Genomic DNA, 18100 nt, shown 5'->3' on the forward strand with positions numbered 1-18100 from the left:
TTAGCAAGGCTAAATGCTAAATGGGCTGCCTTTTTAACCGCGGGGACTTTGTAGCCATGAGGGCCGAAAAAAAATCACATTACATTCAATGCCTCACAGTTACCCGCACACACACACACACACACACACACACACACACACACACACACATGTGCACACAGGCACACTCACACGCTGATCAAACAAACACCTCCTTATTGGTTCTCCTAGGTGTCCTGTGTGCTCGCAGCCGGAGGCTGCTCCAGGAAAGTAGGTTGCACAGCACTTACGTCTTTAGTGGCCCCGATAACGGAGCACACGCTTTGATTGTTGTCAATCTCAGTTGCGAGTCACTTTGAATAAAAGCGTCTGCTCATCACCGTGTCAGCCTGTGTGTGTGTGTGTGTGTGTGTGTGTGTGTGTGTGTGTGTGTGTGTGTGTGTGTGTGTGTGTGTGTGTTTGAGTGCACAGCACCATGTTTCTAAATTCACAGTTGGTGTTTTTTCATGCTGTTCAAATCTAGTCACTGCAGACATGACACACGCACGCACCTAAAATATTTAAACATTAAATGGAGATTCAATAGCAATGTCTCCTATCAAACAACAGCTCTCCTCTTAACGTCTTTGTGTGTGTCTGTGATTGGTGCAAGGCATTTTTACACTGCCAAGCCGGTTCGGTTGCGGCTTGGCACGCCCGGCGATTCCTTGGCGTCTTTCTCGTAGATCGCACCATCTTTCAACGTCTTCATTTAATGCGACTGCATCACCTTCTCTCCCATGAAGGTCGGCACCTCGCAGATTTTCACCGTCTCTCCAGTTAGTAACTACTCATGTTGACATCGCTGCATTGTCTTGTTGTAGACGAGAGTGCAGATCAAAGTTCTGGTAAGCAGGCATGTGGAGACCGGAGACGCAAGGCGCCTGATCCATGGAGAGGAGATGGCAGGCTGAATTTAAGATTCAGTCCCTCTCATGCTGATTAACACGGCTAAGCGGGTGGACATTCTGCACCGTCGAAATATCTGACAAGGCACAGTAGGGCACAGATTCTGGAGATGATTCTTTTCAACATCTTAGTTTTGATATTACTCCGAGCACACGGAGAACCAGTCTGAACCTGGCACATTGCCACCAGCCTCTAATTTCAGCACTCACCGAATGCTGAGTGAAAGATATCTTAAAAAAAAGGTTTTATACTAGTTATAATCCAAATGATTCAAGGTGCTCCAAAAGATTATTTGCAAATTACGTTTTTGACTGAAAAACAGCTGATATTTTCGCTGTCCCGTTTTACCAAACAGACTATTGAGAGTGAACAAACTCTGACTCTGGACCATTAACTCTATAAACACGAGTGCTAAGCTGTGTTTTTATAGTTTGTTCTCATAGTTAAAATCGGCTTAATGTTAGTGCTGGAAAAAAGCTGTTGTCGATCCGGCCTCCAATTGCTAATATAATCCAATTGTCAAGATGTGATCCGTTCACAACTAGGCACAAGCCTAGAACATACACACGCAGGCGCACACACACACACACCCTGACTGACCCTCGCCTTGAATTTCAACACCTATGTGAATTAAGCAGTGGCAGTAAAGTAATGGAAGCTCAGCGGCTCTGGAATGTGTTGTTACTGCAAACAGGAGACCTCTCGTCTCCAGTGTGCAGGCCCCTTGTGATCTGGACAAGAAGGATGATGATCTGTGATCTGTGTGTGTGTGTGTGTGTGTGTGTGTGTGTTTCATCCATGTCTCAACATGGTGCCAGATGGTGCAACTGTGGGTCATCTCGGGTCTTATGTCCCTACCTTATCTCTCCAGAAGATGTATGGGGTGGTGCAGAAGCCCATCAAGAGCTGCGGATAGCTGCTTCTTCTTCTTCTTCTTCTTCTCCTTCTTCTCCTTCGTCTTCTTCTTCTTCTACTTCATCTTCATCTTCTGTGCTGACAGAGTGTCTCCTTTGCTCCGACCGTCTAGGGGCGGCAGGCATATGACACACTCCTACCGCTCGAGGGGGCCAGGATCATGACGGGAACAGACGATAACATTTTTTCCGCTAATTATGCTTTCAGGCTGCAGCACATATTTCCCCTACTTTTGTTCCCTACCGCTGTTCCGTGCCTTGCAAAGAACAGGGCATTATCACCTCCCACACACCGCCCAAACCCCTCCCCGGCTCCCGGTCCCACGGCCCTCACCACGGCTTACAGACTGCAATGTGGGGGGGGGGGTTGCCAGTGCCTTGGATTTAAGCTCCTCCAGGGAGCGCGAGAGGCGCTATTAGACGTGGTATCTCCGCCATGTGTCCCGGACGCTGTTACGCAACGCAACCGGTAGAGCGTTGAGAAGGAGCATGGAGAATGCGAGCCACTGAACCTCCGCCATGTGTCGGAGCAGCGGGTAGCGCGCGGCCCCGGCGGTGAGCCGTCCATCACACAGCTTCTGGATGTGAGGAACAATAAGAAAAAAAAAAAGGTCGGAAAGGGGGAAGCCAAAGGTGTCACGTTCAAAGGAGAAAAACAAGTCCCTCATTCCGGGGAACGTCTCGCATGTTAAGAAGCCATGGTGTTTTATTGAGGGGAGCCCCAGCCGAGCAGAACATACATGTCTGTAGATGAACTCCAACCTCCAAATGGGTTGGAGGCTCGTATTTGCCAATGAATGACACAGTAGGTTTTGCAAGGTCAAGGGTGATGACGGGTCCTTCCCATTGAGATGTATCACTTGTCAACCCACCGTCACCACCACCACCAGCGCTACGCCCGCTCATCCCCAGTGACGGATGATGGCGGAGTTAATTTGTGAGTGTGTGTGTGTGTGTGTGTGTGTGTGTGTGTTTCCTAATGTGAGTGTGTTTGTATGCATACTCAGATGGATGGCTGCACAGCTGCAGCGCTGCGTGGCAGGAACCCAGCAGATGCTGCGGGCTGGGCGGTTTCTCCTTTCTGGAGGAGAACGAGGCGTTTGGCTAAGCAGAGTCTGCAGATGCCTGCGATGGCATGTTGGATCAGGGAGGACATTGATCCTGGACGACAACACAGGGTTGATGGCCGTCTTTGGACACACTCGGCCAGTCTCCTAGAACAGTGTGTGCTTGCTGACCATAACACACACACACACACACACACACACACACACACACACACACAGACACAGTCAGACTCAAAGACATCGATAGATAGATAGATAGAAAAACGCACTAGTAAAAACACATCTGGTCGCATATAATTGTATTATAAACACAGCTGCATGACAACCTGGATATAGGCACTAATTCAAACAATCCCCCCGCTGTCTCTCTCTCCCCACACCCACTCCCTCACCTCTCCCATCACCAGCAATGATGGTTATGAATACGGTTATTTATCTAGCCGGGGTCAGGATCTCCTCTTACCCCTTCCCTGGGCCTCGCTCCGCTAGCTTTCATGTGCCCCCGTCGCGAGGTCTGTGATGAGGGGGATGTGAAGGGAAGGGATGCAATCCATTAAACGGGTAGCAAATAAGTGACCCCGGACACTCCGCATTAGCAAACGTTGGTGGTGACCTCACATGCGTGTCTGAGGGAAAAGGCCGTATTAACAAAGCACAGAGCAACGAGACGGTGCGCGATTTTTCATTTGATGTAATGAAGCGATAAAAAAGCAATACAAAATCCTAATTAAAAAATGACTTCAGAGTTGGAGATGCGCAGCGCTGGTGTCGCTGCTACAACGGCCAGATGATCTGACTTTCTTCGCATGTGGCTGTGAATAGAAACACAAAAGAGTCTACAGTTGTTTTGTGCAGTCTAGCGAGACGAGTCGGGAAACTGAGACGGACCTGAGGTTTCCCCTTGGTCCAATTTCGCCGAACGGACAAAAAAGAACGGCCATGCCCTGTGGCATGCGCTGGCATCCGGGTCTAACAGGGATCAATGATCTCCGTGTTCAGCAGTTGGGATGGGATGGGATGATGGAATGATAACGTTTGAAATCGTACTCGTCTTTAGGATTGGTGGGACAGCGGCGGAATGATGCATTATGGACGGATGTATGTCCTGTCTGGAGGATGAGGAAATGGCATGTGAATAAGTCGTGTTCACGACACAAAAACGGGCTTCTTGTTGAAGGAGAGGACTGCATTCAGGGCATTGCGGAGGAGGCTTTCATTGAAATGTTTGATGTCTCATGTGCGTATTCTATGTTCTAAGTAATTTCCAAGGAGAGGATCTGCGCCTTTGAGAGTGGCTGTTTGTAACAGTGCGTGGGCTCCAAACAAATTGCAAGTACAAAAATCAAGACAGGAGCTCGCACTCAAAAAAGTATCGTAAAGATCTGAGTATAACATCAAAAAGTGATTTATTGGCTTCACCATACTCTAAGAGCCCTAAAGTGCAAGTGCAAACATTTCGGGTAACCCCATTCTCAGTGCAAATTGCAGTCAATAAGAGTTCACAGCATATATATATAGGACATGACATCATTGGCAGGATTCAAATGGACCAATCACAATTCATTTTCACGAACGATCAATTAACAAACAACTGAGACAAACAACTAATTACATGTTCATCCATCTTACAAGTAGAAAAAACATTTAATCGATACTAAATATCATTGAAAGTGCATATTACAGTTGAGAAACATTGATCATAAGTAACACAGTAATGTCCATGGCTATAAAAAGCAGGTCAGGTCAAATTCTTCGTTGAGTCCTCCAGGAGACAATGTGCTCATGTAGAAGATTCAGCGCACTTCACATTGTAATAATTAACTTCCCACCTCCTGGCTTGGGGTGGGTGATAGACGTTCTATAACTACCTCCAAGTCACTCATCTTGTGCTCAGCCATGGAGAAGTGTCTGGCCACTGGTGATCTCATGTCCTTCCTGTGGATGGTACTCCTGTGTTCATTGATCCAGATTCTTAGTTGCCTGGAGTAGTGGAGTATATTTAGCTCTCTTCCAACATACCTAGAAAAAGATGAGCAAAATCAGGGGCGAAGGCAGCACGTGTTCCATGTTCTTCCATGTGTGCAGATGCTTGAGTTTCTCCGCACAATGTCCCCACAATGTTGTATTTGACCCTACAACTCTTCAACTTGGAATTGATTTGCCAGTGGAGACCTTGGAAACATTCAAGAAGCATAAAAGCATGCCTGATGCAACTAAACAGAACAAATACAAAGAACGAATCCGCCTTGGATTCACAATAAATGAATATCTATAAATATGCCTCGGAAAGTGCCGCCAACGTGCAGTGCGCTACGAGCAGTCTTGGTGATAGCTGCCAGAGACTTGCCAGACAAAGGGAAGACGAAAGGATACCTTGCGGCGGCTGCTCATGTTTCTACGCCCCATTTGATGACTGCACCTTGCTGGAGGCCAATTGAAAGACTCAAGCGTTTAGAGATGCACAATTTTCCACAGACTAATCGCAGATAATCACAACAAGAACGCCTGGGGGCTTTTATGTTGAAACTCCCGGTGTATTTTCCTTTTTGATTTATCCTTTATTTTTTTCATCTTTGGCGACATTCATGAGGTATTACACAGCCCCTGGTGAGAGATGGACTCCTCTGTACTGCAGTCACCACCAGCCTTCTTCTATGCGTCAGCACCCTGTCACTTTGGGGGACTGCTGCTTTCTCTGGGTGTCTCCGTCTGGTCGTCTGGTGCTCTGGGTGGTTCTAGACAGAGTTTGTGGCTTGTGTGACGTTGAAGTGTGTGTGTGGGTGTGTGAGTGTGACCTTTCCACTGGCGTGGGCCTGCCATGTGGCTTTGGTATTTGGGTGATGGGTGTATTTTTGGTACCACGCCGTCGGGTTTTATGTTTTTATTCTATGGGAATCGCTTACCCTGGAAAAGTGACCTATAAATGAAGCTTATTACCATTTTATTTGGACTTTGGGAGCGTCAGCGTGCGAACCATCTGTTTCATGGCTATTGTTGTACAGCGGGCAAACATGGTTACAGCTCGGAACCGACATAACAAAACCAACACGAATAAAAACACCAGCCCGCAAAACATACAAAGACCTGAGGCCATAAAATCACTTGATTTATTCTTTTAACAAAACTGAAGGGAATTGGTTACAAGAGGAATTGCTCTATCGCAACTGTTGAACATTCTCAACCAATTTGTCAAACCGGTCAACCATAAAAACATCTCTGTTCTGTTTGCTTTTGTTTCTTTGCCCTTGGGATCCATCCTGCTTCCGTTATTACTGTGTTTGTACATTGTCCAGAATATTTTAATTGTTCATTTTAATTTTTATCATGTCTCATGCGGCTTCAACACTCCATTACTGCTTGTTTGTTCAAAAGAACACATATTACATTGTGCAGTGAATAAGAAATGTTCCCCCCCACACCCCCCTCCCCACACGCACATGCACACGCACACACACATAAATAGATAATGAAGCATGCCACATTGTCTACAGGCCAGAAGCCCATATTTCTTTCCATCCCACTTAGTGGGCTCTATAGTAGTGTTTGTTGACCCTGAGTGGTAAAGCAGAGTGTGTGATGTGTTATATGTGTGTTTGTGTGTGTGTTATGTGATTTGCCAGCATGGGGTTCTTTAGTGTAGTGATAGTGAGGCCTTTATAGATACATGATGGATGGCGCCAGGGCTGATGAGATAGTAGTAGAGCAGCTATAACTCATCTCCCTGCAGCCCTCCGTGAACCCTGAACCCACATTAAACAACACACACAAACACGCCGGCATGTGCACGTTCTGATAGGACCCGACGTTTCCTTTCAGATTATAAGCGATAGTCCGGCACGTACCATAGCAAATGTGTAGGGGACATATTGTAAATGAGCACTATTGTAAAGCATAATATAATATGAACCGTAGCACAAACGTTGGAAGCCACCTAATATAATCTTTACCACAGAGTAGGCATTGGGAAGACAAGGGGAAAATACAGCTTTATTGTTGTTAAACCGGCACTTTTAGTTAGTGCAAATGATTGATGATGGGGGAAAACAATGAAGTAGTAGAAGCCTTCTTTTTGGTCTTCTTCCACCAAAGCCCTTTGGGGATATCTCCCAATCACATCCAAGTTCAACGTGCCGCTTGTTCGGGACAGAGTTGCAGCTCTACCGTTGTTAGGATTGACAGATGAGAGGACGGGCCGAGGAATTACAGTGAAATGTTCACAAGGGCAGCCAGACAAACGAAATATGAAACAATCGTGTTGCAATCGACGGACAGTGAATGTTCCATTATCTCCCCACTACTCTGCTATCAATACCAGGGTATTACGATCAGGGCTACAGTGTGTGCTGTCACATATTTTTCACACTCCCGGTGCAGAAAGCAATTGCGGTGGTCACGGCGGCCCATTGATTTTTAGTGCTGTCCTTTCTTTAATGCAGCTCTCGGGCCAGGGACCGTTGGGCGCGACTCATCAGTCAGCAATGCCACTCTGTCTGGCCTGCTGCCAGCGTCTACAGTAGCGCAGACCCAGCTCCGCACGGACCCACGCACAAGCACACACACACGCGCACACACACACACACACACACACACACACACACACACACACACACACACACACACACACACACACAGGGGGGGGGGGGGGGGAGGGTCCTTGAGTTACACAGCAATTTAGCCCGATAAGAACCCGGCCCTTAGTCACACGCTCTGGTTTCTGTTGAAAGCAGAGAGATTTTGATTCACGACCGCCGGAGGGACAGGGGTTTCTGAAGAGTTTCTGAAGAGTTAAAACTAACCTAGTTTTTTTAACCCCCCCCCCCCCCTCCCCCCACACACACCCTACTACCCTCCAACCAAAATCGAATGGCTGCCTCGACCCTCCCTTCTCCCAGGCTTGAGCTGCTTCCATTTCCCCTACTCTCTCCTCGCTGCTGTGTCGAGGTGTTTGCCACGCCGCTGAGTGCATCACAATGAATGCACATGCGTGTGTGAGGGGCGGGAAAGGTCAAGAAAAGCAAAGCAATTTGTTGAAGGGGGGGGGGGGGGGGGGGGGCATGGGCTCTCCGTCAGAGGAGGAGATCCGTCCAGGGTTTCTTTTTCGGGTCCAGCACATTTTTCGAGAGAGAGAGAGAGAGAGAGAGAGAGAGAGAGAGAGAGAGAGAGAGAGAGAGAGAGAGAGAGAGAGAGAGAGAGGATGCAGAGACCGATTGGAGGGGGGCTTGGGGTGGGGGGCAGCTGTCAGGAGGTTTTGAGAAAGTGACTGGGAGGTTTTCAGCGTGAACCGTAACCCGGGTGGGATTAAGCCAGGGCAGTCGTTGGCATGACTTCACTCTGGTGGAGCCATGTTCAGGAGAAGTGGTTAGGAACAGGAACTCCATTCATGTTTAAGAGTGTAATTTTTGATGAAATGTCTGCGGGACATGGGAAGTTGTTTCGGGGTGTTTGTTTGGAGGGGGTTCAGGGAGTTCAGAGATTTATGACTGACAACACTTGCAGCCTACAAAAGAGATGGTTTCTATTAATAAAAATGTGTTCTGCTGTATTCTACGAATGCAAATTGCATGCAGGTGCCACCACATTGACCCTACATAGTGACATGTATCCTCTTTTGATTATGATGTGAATGTCAGCACTCAACCCAGACATGATCAATAGATTGTCAGAGCCCCAAAACCAGGAGTGATCCCTTTTATGCTGAGGCAGATGGGCTTTGTTCCACATCACATGGTTTCAATTACACTGGGCCCGACCCGTCAGTGACGGGAATGGAAATCAAGCGCAAAATCTCGCCCTCCTTCCATCCATGCACACCAGCATGTAAATGCCTCCAGTAAAACGCTGTTACTGCAGGGCATGTCATTCATTTTTTTTCAGCAGAACATTTTAACTCAAGTGGGCTATTTTCCTTATTAACCTCCTGGTATACACATCTCTTTTAAAAGGGCTGCTCTAAAACCTCATAGAAGATGCACAGAAGCACAGCGAAATCCATTCCTTTTGCTAAAGGCAGAATGCAAACAAACATATAAAGAAATACATGGTATGTTAGCCTCAGGGCATGATCTCTCTCGCCCTGCGGGGCGGATTAACACGCTCATCGTGGCTGAAGGCCGGCCTTTTTTCCACCTCACCGTGGTTCCAATAAGGGCACATGCATGCATACAGCGCTTCACGCCACTCTGCTCACAGCTGTGTGCGCTCGGCAGTACGGACAGCTGCAGGCCCCCTTCCTGTTCCCTTGAGACAGATGATACCCCCCATTACCGCACGATGCACCGTCGCCACGTTTCACCACCTCCTCCACCCCCCCCTCTCTCTTCCCACCCTCCCCTTCTTTCCTTTTACAACCGGGTTAACCATCTTCCTAGCTATAACTCACGCTTAAACTCTCCCCTATGAAATGCAAAAGACGCCTTCCGTCCCGCGTTGTTAAACGCACAAGTCGCCGTTTGGAAGTCTCCTGAACAAAGGTCCGTCGCGGGACGCCAAAGGTCACGGAACCCTATCCCCGGTCGGGCCCGTGCACAGGGTGCATGCCGGAGAGCCCCGGTTGCAGCAGTGATAGTAGCGTGGGTATCCTCGGAGTCCTATTTCCTCCCCGTAGCTTAGAGTGCAGAATGTGGTGGAAGCATGTGTTCCATACGTCCCGTTGCCACACAGATGCGCTGCAAAATCACACACGTGTGCCAATGGCACATTAGCGCACATGCACGCATACATGTAAGCCCTGAGCGTTGCACATGCACACCGCGGTAAAAGGATACACGCGGTTTGAGTATTGCACGGGATGAGTGATTGCGACGGCAGCCAAATTACAGGTTGTTTATAGCTGTAGCTGTGGCTGCTGATTAAACAGCCTGGCATTGCATCTCTACGTTTACATCTCTACGGTGACGTCTCTTTAATTCCACCCTGACATTTACGTCTCCAGATTTACATATTGACATTTACAGCCCGACCTGTACATCTCTACATGTGTGTCTCTACGTTTGCCGTTCTACAGTTACATCTCTACAGTTACATCTCTTCACTGACATCTCCACGTTAACATCCACATTTGCATATCTACATTTAAATGTCTTAATCACATCCTGACATTTACCTCTTGACATTTACAGCTCGACATGTTCATCTCTACACGTGTCTCTACGTTTACATCTCTATGGTTACATGTCTTCACCAACATCTCGACGTTGACATCTACATTTGCATCTCTACATTTACATCTCAATATTTACACCTCTATGTTAATATCTCAACGTTTACATCTCGGGATTTACCTCTCAACGTTTACATCTCGGGATATACGTCTCTGCCTTTACATAAACATTAACATGTCCACATTTACATATCCACATTGACCTCTCCATATTTACATGAGTTCATCACATCCATCTCTACATGACACACCGACCCCCGCTTGTTCGACCTGAAGCTTACACAATAACAAGTCCCAAGTGTCCATTATTTTCAGTTCCCTTCCAATCTTAAAATGTTGGTAACATTTCATGCATGTAATAGAAACATACCCCCCACCTCCAAAAAAAGAAAAAAAAACCTGATTCATTGCCATTCTGTTATTGGCTGGTCCCTTTATTTTATCCCTGAGCGGGATAAAATAAAGGGATACTGTAGCTGCCATTTCTCATCATAGGATGGAAATGAAATGCCGCTGCCGCTGTCCTCGTGTGTCAGCCGGTGGGGGAGGGAAGCAGACTGTCCTCATTCAAGATTGTGCTTTAAATCAGCTGTCGCCGTGTTCTGCTGCGCCACTCATCTGGAGGTGCCGCTGAAGGACCATCCTTCAAACCGCCAGCCGACCCGCCTTACTTTGAAATTCTTTGGATGTGCTTCGGCTACGGATCTGATTTTTGAATGTTGTGGTGTACATGTGTAGGTGTCCATTTGTTCTGTTGTCATCTGGGTGTGTTTTTTTTTTTACAGCAAGGGAGAAGAATTGCTTCCCAAATGAATCTCTCGCTTCGGGCATGGATATGAAGTGGGCAGGCCCCGCCCCGCCTACTTTCCCTTCAACACGTAGCCCTTCCTGTTCGCTGCTGGCTTTCTGATGCACTGTGCAAGGTCACACTCTCTTTCTCTTTCACAGTCTCTCTCTCTCTCGCACGCGCGCTTTCTCATGCGCTTTCTGATGCTCTCTCTCTCTCTCTCTCTCTCTCTCTCTCTCTCTCTCTCTCTCTCTCTCTCTCTCTCTCTCTCTCTCTCTCTCTCTCTCTCTCTCTCTCTCTCTCTCTCTACAGTTATTATGAGAGACTAAACAAAGCAGGGGCCAGGCTGCATCTCAGTCTCAGTGTGTTGTGCACGCACACTAATGAACTGTAGTGTGGATGCTCTTCAAATTGTAATGATCACTGCGCAGGAGGGATGCATGGCAGAGCATTATTGACCTCCTTTTCCTTGCTGTTTCCTCATTCATTCATATGAAGTGGGTAAGGGGCCATCACCACTCAGATCCAAGGAAGCCACAGCATTGCCAAATAATCACATGACTAATTAGAGAAATGTATAAAAAAAGTTGAAAGGGAAAGAATGGTTCGGTTGTTTAAGAGAATGTGGGCTTAGCCATGTTGGACAATTGTAAAATAAGCGGTTTAATGTTTTAATTTCCATATCAGTTTGGGAAGAAATTCCATACTGAGGAATTCTGTTTCGGGGATGGTTATGCTACTACAATAATTTTAACATCTTACACTATGCAATCTCCACCATGCATGTACAGGATCATCACTGCAGCCCAGAACTTTAGAAGGAAAAGAAAAGAAGAAGTACAAACATCTCATACAGAATTAAAAAGGAGCATTTGCATACGATCTCAGCTGTTCGGTAACCTCATTTCAGTTCCACAGTTCCCCGTAGGATACAGATCCGTCCGAATGTACAGAGCACAACGAGCCAGGTGAAATGTGTACGGTTCGCTGGCCACCTGGCTAAGCAGGTGTATTTTCTTTTTTAGGTCAAACGAGAACAAAGGGTTAGAGGCGTGGGTGCTGTGGTCCATGCGGCTATACTGGGAATACCACGGGCTTAAGTCTGCAGCTTCTCAACTAGCACTCACTAACTCCCTGGTTTTTTTTCCCCTTCTGTCAGCTCTCTAGGGTTTGCCGCTCTTGACTGACAAGCAGGCTTTGGCTCCACACACTCTGCCCCTTGACCGTTCCCCGCCCCCCCTCATCGATCCACCTTCCAGGGCCACAGGTAAGACGTCCAGCCTTCACCTCCCTCCCATCTGCTGCAGCAATCTGCTGGCCCGCCTGCAAGATACTTCCCGGAATGTATAAGTACCCAAGATTCCCCGGCGGGCCGCTGTCTACAGAGGCTTTGTGGTTCTCCCTCCCTCCTCGTCGTTCTGTTTATCCAACAAGTTGCCTCAGATAAAGTGGGAATTGAGCCAGCGTGTAGAGATTCTCCAGGCTGCTGCTGCTGCCCTTACACCTGGAACCATGTGTCTGTTAGGCCCCAGCCGTAGCAGGGTGGGTAACACCGGGCTACGGGATCACAGTGGCTCTTCATAGCCCGGCGGCACTGAAGAGTCACTTCACTCTGAGTGAGTAGCCGGCCCCTCTGGTTTGGCCTCCGCTCACGACCGGTCTGTGCTGCGGCGCTCCGGCGCTCCGGCGAGCCGCAGCAGACTTCAAAGTGAAGCGCGGCTAAAATGAGGGGGCTAAAATAAGCCGGGACAGGGAGATAACCTAGGCCTCGAGATCAAAGCGGACCACTGAATCGCCCGGCCCCCCCACTGACGGCCGGCTAGCGGCGGCGGCGGCGGCAGAGGCCGTCGGTGGAGAGAGGTATGTAGAATGTGAGAGAGAGAGAGAGGGAGAGAAGGAGACGGGAAGTCGGGGAACCACTGCTATGCTTTCCATGTGAATGATGGGCTGTTTAGGAGGCCCCCGCGGTAGGGTGTCGGTTCCGCGGCTGGGGAGCCCTTGAGGGGCTTTGGGGGAGAAGGGGAAGCTGTGTGTGGGGGGACGGAGGGGGAAGGTCAATATTTAGTGTCACGCCCGTTGCACTGTGAGACCCCTTCGCTGGACCGCTGGACTGATTTGATAGTCCCCAGTAAAACACTCTGTCTGCGCGTGAGTGAGTGAGTTTATGGAGAAGGAAAAGAGGGAGAGGGATCGATGTTCCGGTGTGATTGATGATGATCATATTTGAAGAGGGTATGTGTGCTTCTAAAGGTGTTAGCTAATGACGTCACGGGGTCCTCATGTTAGTCAATGAGGAGGACATGATGGGAATGCTTGTTGTATAGGAACAAGCTTGTTCACGCGCACACACACACACACACACACACACTCAAAGGCACACACACCTTGTACGCCTAGTCCAGAAGGCCGATCATAACTGGAAAAAATTGTCGGAGTGGGGTGTCAGAGAGAGAGAGAGAGAGAGAGAGAGAGAGAGAGAGAGAGAGAGAGAGAGAGAGAGAGAGAGAGAGAGAGAGAGAGAGAGAGAGAGAGAGAGAGAGAGAGAGAGAGAGAGAGAGAGAGAGAGAGAGAGAGAGAGGGTGTGGGTGTGTGTGTGTGTGTCCTCAGCCTCTCACTCCTATCTCTTCCTCATATTTCCTGTGCCATTGCATCGATTCTTGCATACTTGATTCCTTTGGCACCCGGTGCCCTGCTGGTCTCTGCCGGCTGCAGATACCTTGTGTTTAATTGGCTATTGATCGACCCCACTGTGGTAGCAGCAGCACAGTGAATTATACATCATGTTGGAAGAGAGAGCGAGGTAGATGGGAGACTGAGAGAGGGAGTCCTGGCCTTTTAGGTGTTCGGTCCGTTTACATCAAGTTTGTTTGTTTGTTTGCCTGCTTGAAAACCGGGGTCTTGGTCCGCTTCAAAGTAAATTCTGGTTTGCTTCGCTTTAGGTGTGAACGTGATCCGACTCAACTATAGGAGGTGAACCAGCATACAATGCATTGTGGGTTGAATTTACTCTTTTGCCACAAACTGGGAATAATAAACATCATCAGCCAGATTTATGTGAACTTTCCCTGGATTACAATTAGTCACCGTTGACCGTGGCGCAACACTGAAGCAAAATGAAAAAACCCAAGACCACACTAAGTTGTTGCTCCATTATTTTTTTTTTACAAGGAAGCTTTTTGAGTTTTCCCCGTGGATTTCCTGTCCAATAGAAGAGCGACAACGTGACATGTTTGCAATGTCTGCCTGTAGTTTGCTTGACAAAGACCTTTGTCAATGATCCCACTCCATATACACACACACACACACACACACATATGCCAGTACACATACACACATGCACACATGCATACACACGTGCACACATGCATGTGCGTCCACTGACACACACACACACACACACACGCAGCTTTTCAGACACTATTTATTTTTGTAGGTCACAGTGAGGCGAGGAGGCATCTTCGGTTTGCAAAGGGCAAAGAATTCAATTTGTGTCTCTGAATGCCTCCTTTTGACATGAAATTGCTTTCTTTATCTACAACATGGTCCCCACAAGTAGCGCCTCATTATATCTGCATGGATGTGTATTTGTTATTGTGCATTATTGTGTGTGGTTTTGACTGGAATACCAATCACTGCTAGGCATGATCATGTCATCATGATTATGATAATCATATCGTTCATTCACATGATTTGTGTCTGGCGACAGATGTCTTCCAAACAAGTGTGCACTTCAATTTGATTTCAGGGTAGCTGAAGAGCCCTTATCTCTCTCTCACACACACACACACACACACACACACACACACACACACACACACACACACACACACACATATTTCACTCACCTCACTTTCTTTCTGATAATTTCTCCTTATATTCTCTCTCTCCCTCTCCCTCTCTAATTACAGCCCAGTTGTGCTTGAGTGCAGGGTCTTTGTATGAGGTGCTGGTTGTAAGCCCCTCAGGTGCTGGTTGGAAGCCCCTCAGGTGCACCACACCGGAAAATCACTGACAGTGCCTCGTCTTACCCAGCACCACCTTCCAGCCATCGACTGGACGCAGTGAGCCTCGTGTGTTGGCAGGGGAGACGAAGCACCAAGCTGGGTGTCCACTTTGGGCTGCCTCCGTAGGAACGAGGCTTGATGCGATGCCTATTTGGGCATCAGTTAAAGGATTGGTGGGAGGCTAGGTAGGCGGGAAGGGGGACGGGGGTGAACAATTGATTAGGGAATCGGATTATCCACAGTGCTTTCCCCGCATTGCTGCTGCGCTTCAGAGTAAATATGACATCACTTCAGTAGTTGAAAACTCAGACCCAAAAACTCTGTGGCGCCAATGTCTGAATGGCTTAGAGCCTGGAATGTAATAGTGAATTAATTCAATTTTCTGTGGTCTCTCAAGATTTATTTGTAATTTAAACTGTAGCACGGTATTGTGTATTATCTCGAATAGCAGTGTAGCGTATTATTGCCAGCTAGCGGAAGTTCAATGGGACATGGGTTTAGTCATCTGAAAAGTATTGGAAATGGCTTTTCAGCACACAAAAAGTTAGTTGAGCATATCTTTGGTTAATTTATGATCACTTTGATTGTGCTTCAAATGCCAGTCATATAATATTTTGAAAAATACAGCTATTTCAACGTCTTTTATGAAGTAAATTCAATTTGATGATATTACGGTAACTGAAACTTTTCGTTTATTCATTTTGATAAGGTACAGTGATTCCTTTTGGGGGGAAATGTGAAGGTTTCTGGCTGTTTCTAGAAATGGCAGCATGCCTTACATCATGGTTTCCAAGGGCTTAACAGCTGCACCATATGTGTTTGCTAAAACGGTGAACGCATAAATCTGAATTAAGGGTTCTCCAATCAGCCACCTATCATTATCGGCCAATATCCGTTCTAAATAATTGGATAGGTGGTCCTTTCATGTTGCCCACTGTGATAGAGGAGCCATTACATTGACTGTAACAGATTGGGGTGGGTTAACGCATACACACATACATTCTTTCCTGATCTATTTTTGGTTCGTTGATAGTACTGTGTGCACAAATTGCTATGGTTATGCTCGGTTTAAAGTTACATTAATAGTCCAGGCATAAAAACTAAACAACCGTCAAGTCGAGTATCACACATTATTTATTTTACTTTTGGCAGTGGGCAGTTGACAAAAATATTAACATATTAATAACTTATCTTCAAAGTGTTAAGCGTATCTCTCTCTCTCACTTACTCTGTTCCTCTCCGTGTAAATGCTGATCTGATTTATGGTTATCCTGGATATTGGGGTTTATATCAGTTAGTCCATCTGTTGTAGTTTGTGATGAACTTGCTGATTGTTTTTGTTTGTTTGTTGTTGTTGGATTATAAAGGTAAATAATCCAATACAAAGTGAATGGGAGGTGAGTGCCACACAGGCCACGCGTTTGGTGGGACTGAGCTGTTAGGGTTAGATATTTGGGGTTTTGTTAGTTATAAAGGTAATTAACCTGCGCGCATTGAGGTTAAAGTAGAGTATGGTGTTTGAGTTGTCGTGGTTACAACTCTGGGAGCTCCTCCAATCATGTGGAAAGTCAATCTTGAGAGTAACTTAAAGTATTTTCTCAATTTTGTTTGTCACTTTCACTTACCGCCAGGATTTTTGTGGATATCGTGACAATGCCATCATTTTGAAAGAAAAAAGAACACACACTTTATCACACCTGCCAATAAACAAACAGCTGCCAACTCATGATGCTTTCTCATCTCTTCATTTAATATCTAATATACAATGTTGTTGCAGATCGGCTGCAAAAAAACCCTTTGTGGCGCACTCACAATCTGAATATTTAAATTGTGCAGTCGTCAAAGATTCAAATGAATGTAGTCTGTGCATCTTTCAGTAACACAAAACATACCCAAGACCCTTTGGATGGAAACAAACAACCCAGCAGGACCCGGATCATTTCACAGGCCGCATCTGTGTCCAAGTCAAGCGGAAAAAATCAAACGAACTGTTGCCGCGCACCGGGTCATTATTTATTTATACTTCTGGCAGTGATAAAGAACTAAATAACTATGCAATGCAATTAAACTAACATCCACCGCAGACTGACACACACACACACATACACACACATACACACACACACACACACACACACGACACACACACACACACACACACACACACACACACACACACACACACACACACACACACACACACACACACGCACACACTCATCACCCCAGGCGGCTGCCCACACATGAGCAGCCAGACACACTCAGACACTTCCTCTTTGTCTCTTCAACCTGTTTTTTGGGGTATTTTTTGCATCGAGCCGGTCTGTCTACCCCTGTGCCAGATTGACCGGAGGAAGAATGGAGCGTATACTGAGAACCATTCCAGAGGCTATGTCATGTCCCAGCCCCGTGGCCCCCCTCAGCCTGGGAACCATCCCAGGCATGTGCCCCACTGCTGGGCTGGGCTGGTCCAGGTCCTGTTGCTGACATTCCAGCCGGATCCGATCCGCTTTGATGCTCCCCTGCACGTGCACGGCTCTGTGTGTTTGTGTATGTGTGTGTTTCGTTCTGTGTGTGCGTGTGCGTGTGCATGTGTGTGTGTGTGTGTGTGTGTGTGTGTGTGTGTGTGTGTGTGCGCGTGTTTGCTTTTCTAAGCAATTTGTCTCCATGCACCTGTGTGTGTGCGTGTGTTGGTGTGTCGGTGTCGGTGTCTGTGTCTGTTTGTGTGTGTGTGTCGGTATCGTGTGTGTGTGTGTGTGTGCGCACGTGCGTGTGTGTGTGTGTGTGTGTGTGTGTGTGTTTGTTAGGTATTGATTATGGATCTTGGGCCGTTCTAAGAAAGGCCGAAAGGGCACAGTGTATCATCTGTCTGTACCAAGAAAGGCAATACAGCAGCCATGATCTTAGATCACATTGTCAGAGCCAGAACCTGAGAACAAGCTGGGAAGAAAGACATAAAGACACACACACACACACACACACACAAACACACACACAGACAATGTCACAGAGAAGGTCAGATAACAGGAGAAATGTGAAGGAGAGATAAACATGGAGTCTGTGTTTGATGTTCACAAGATCGACTAAGTAGGCGGAGATAGCAGTTATGTGTGTCTGTGTGTGTATTCGAACATGCATGCCTGCATGTGTGCGGCGTGTGTGTGTCCATGTGCGTGAGTGTGTGTGTGTGTGTGTGTGTGTGTGTGTGTGTGTGTGCCTGTGTCCACGTGGGTGCTTGTGCA

General features: G+C 47.2%; 1 protein-coding gene across 1 annotated transcript in view; it reads left to right on the forward strand.

The window, feature by feature from the left end:
- The window catches only part of tspan9a (tetraspanin 9a), a 139101-nt gene that overhangs the window by 26801 nt on the left and 94200 nt on the right, over positions 1–18100 (forward strand). The window contains exon 3 of the mRNA XM_084477126.1: positions 12014–12121. The gene's annotated coding sequence lies outside the window, so the exon portion shown is untranslated. The remainder of the gene's footprint in view (positions 1–12013; positions 12122–18100) is intronic.

Source organism: Micromesistius poutassou, assembly GCF_964030765.1.
Source record: "Micromesistius poutassou genome assembly, chromosome: 13".
Classification (NCBI taxonomy): domain Eukaryota; kingdom Metazoa; phylum Chordata; class Actinopteri; order Gadiformes; family Gadidae; genus Micromesistius; species Micromesistius poutassou.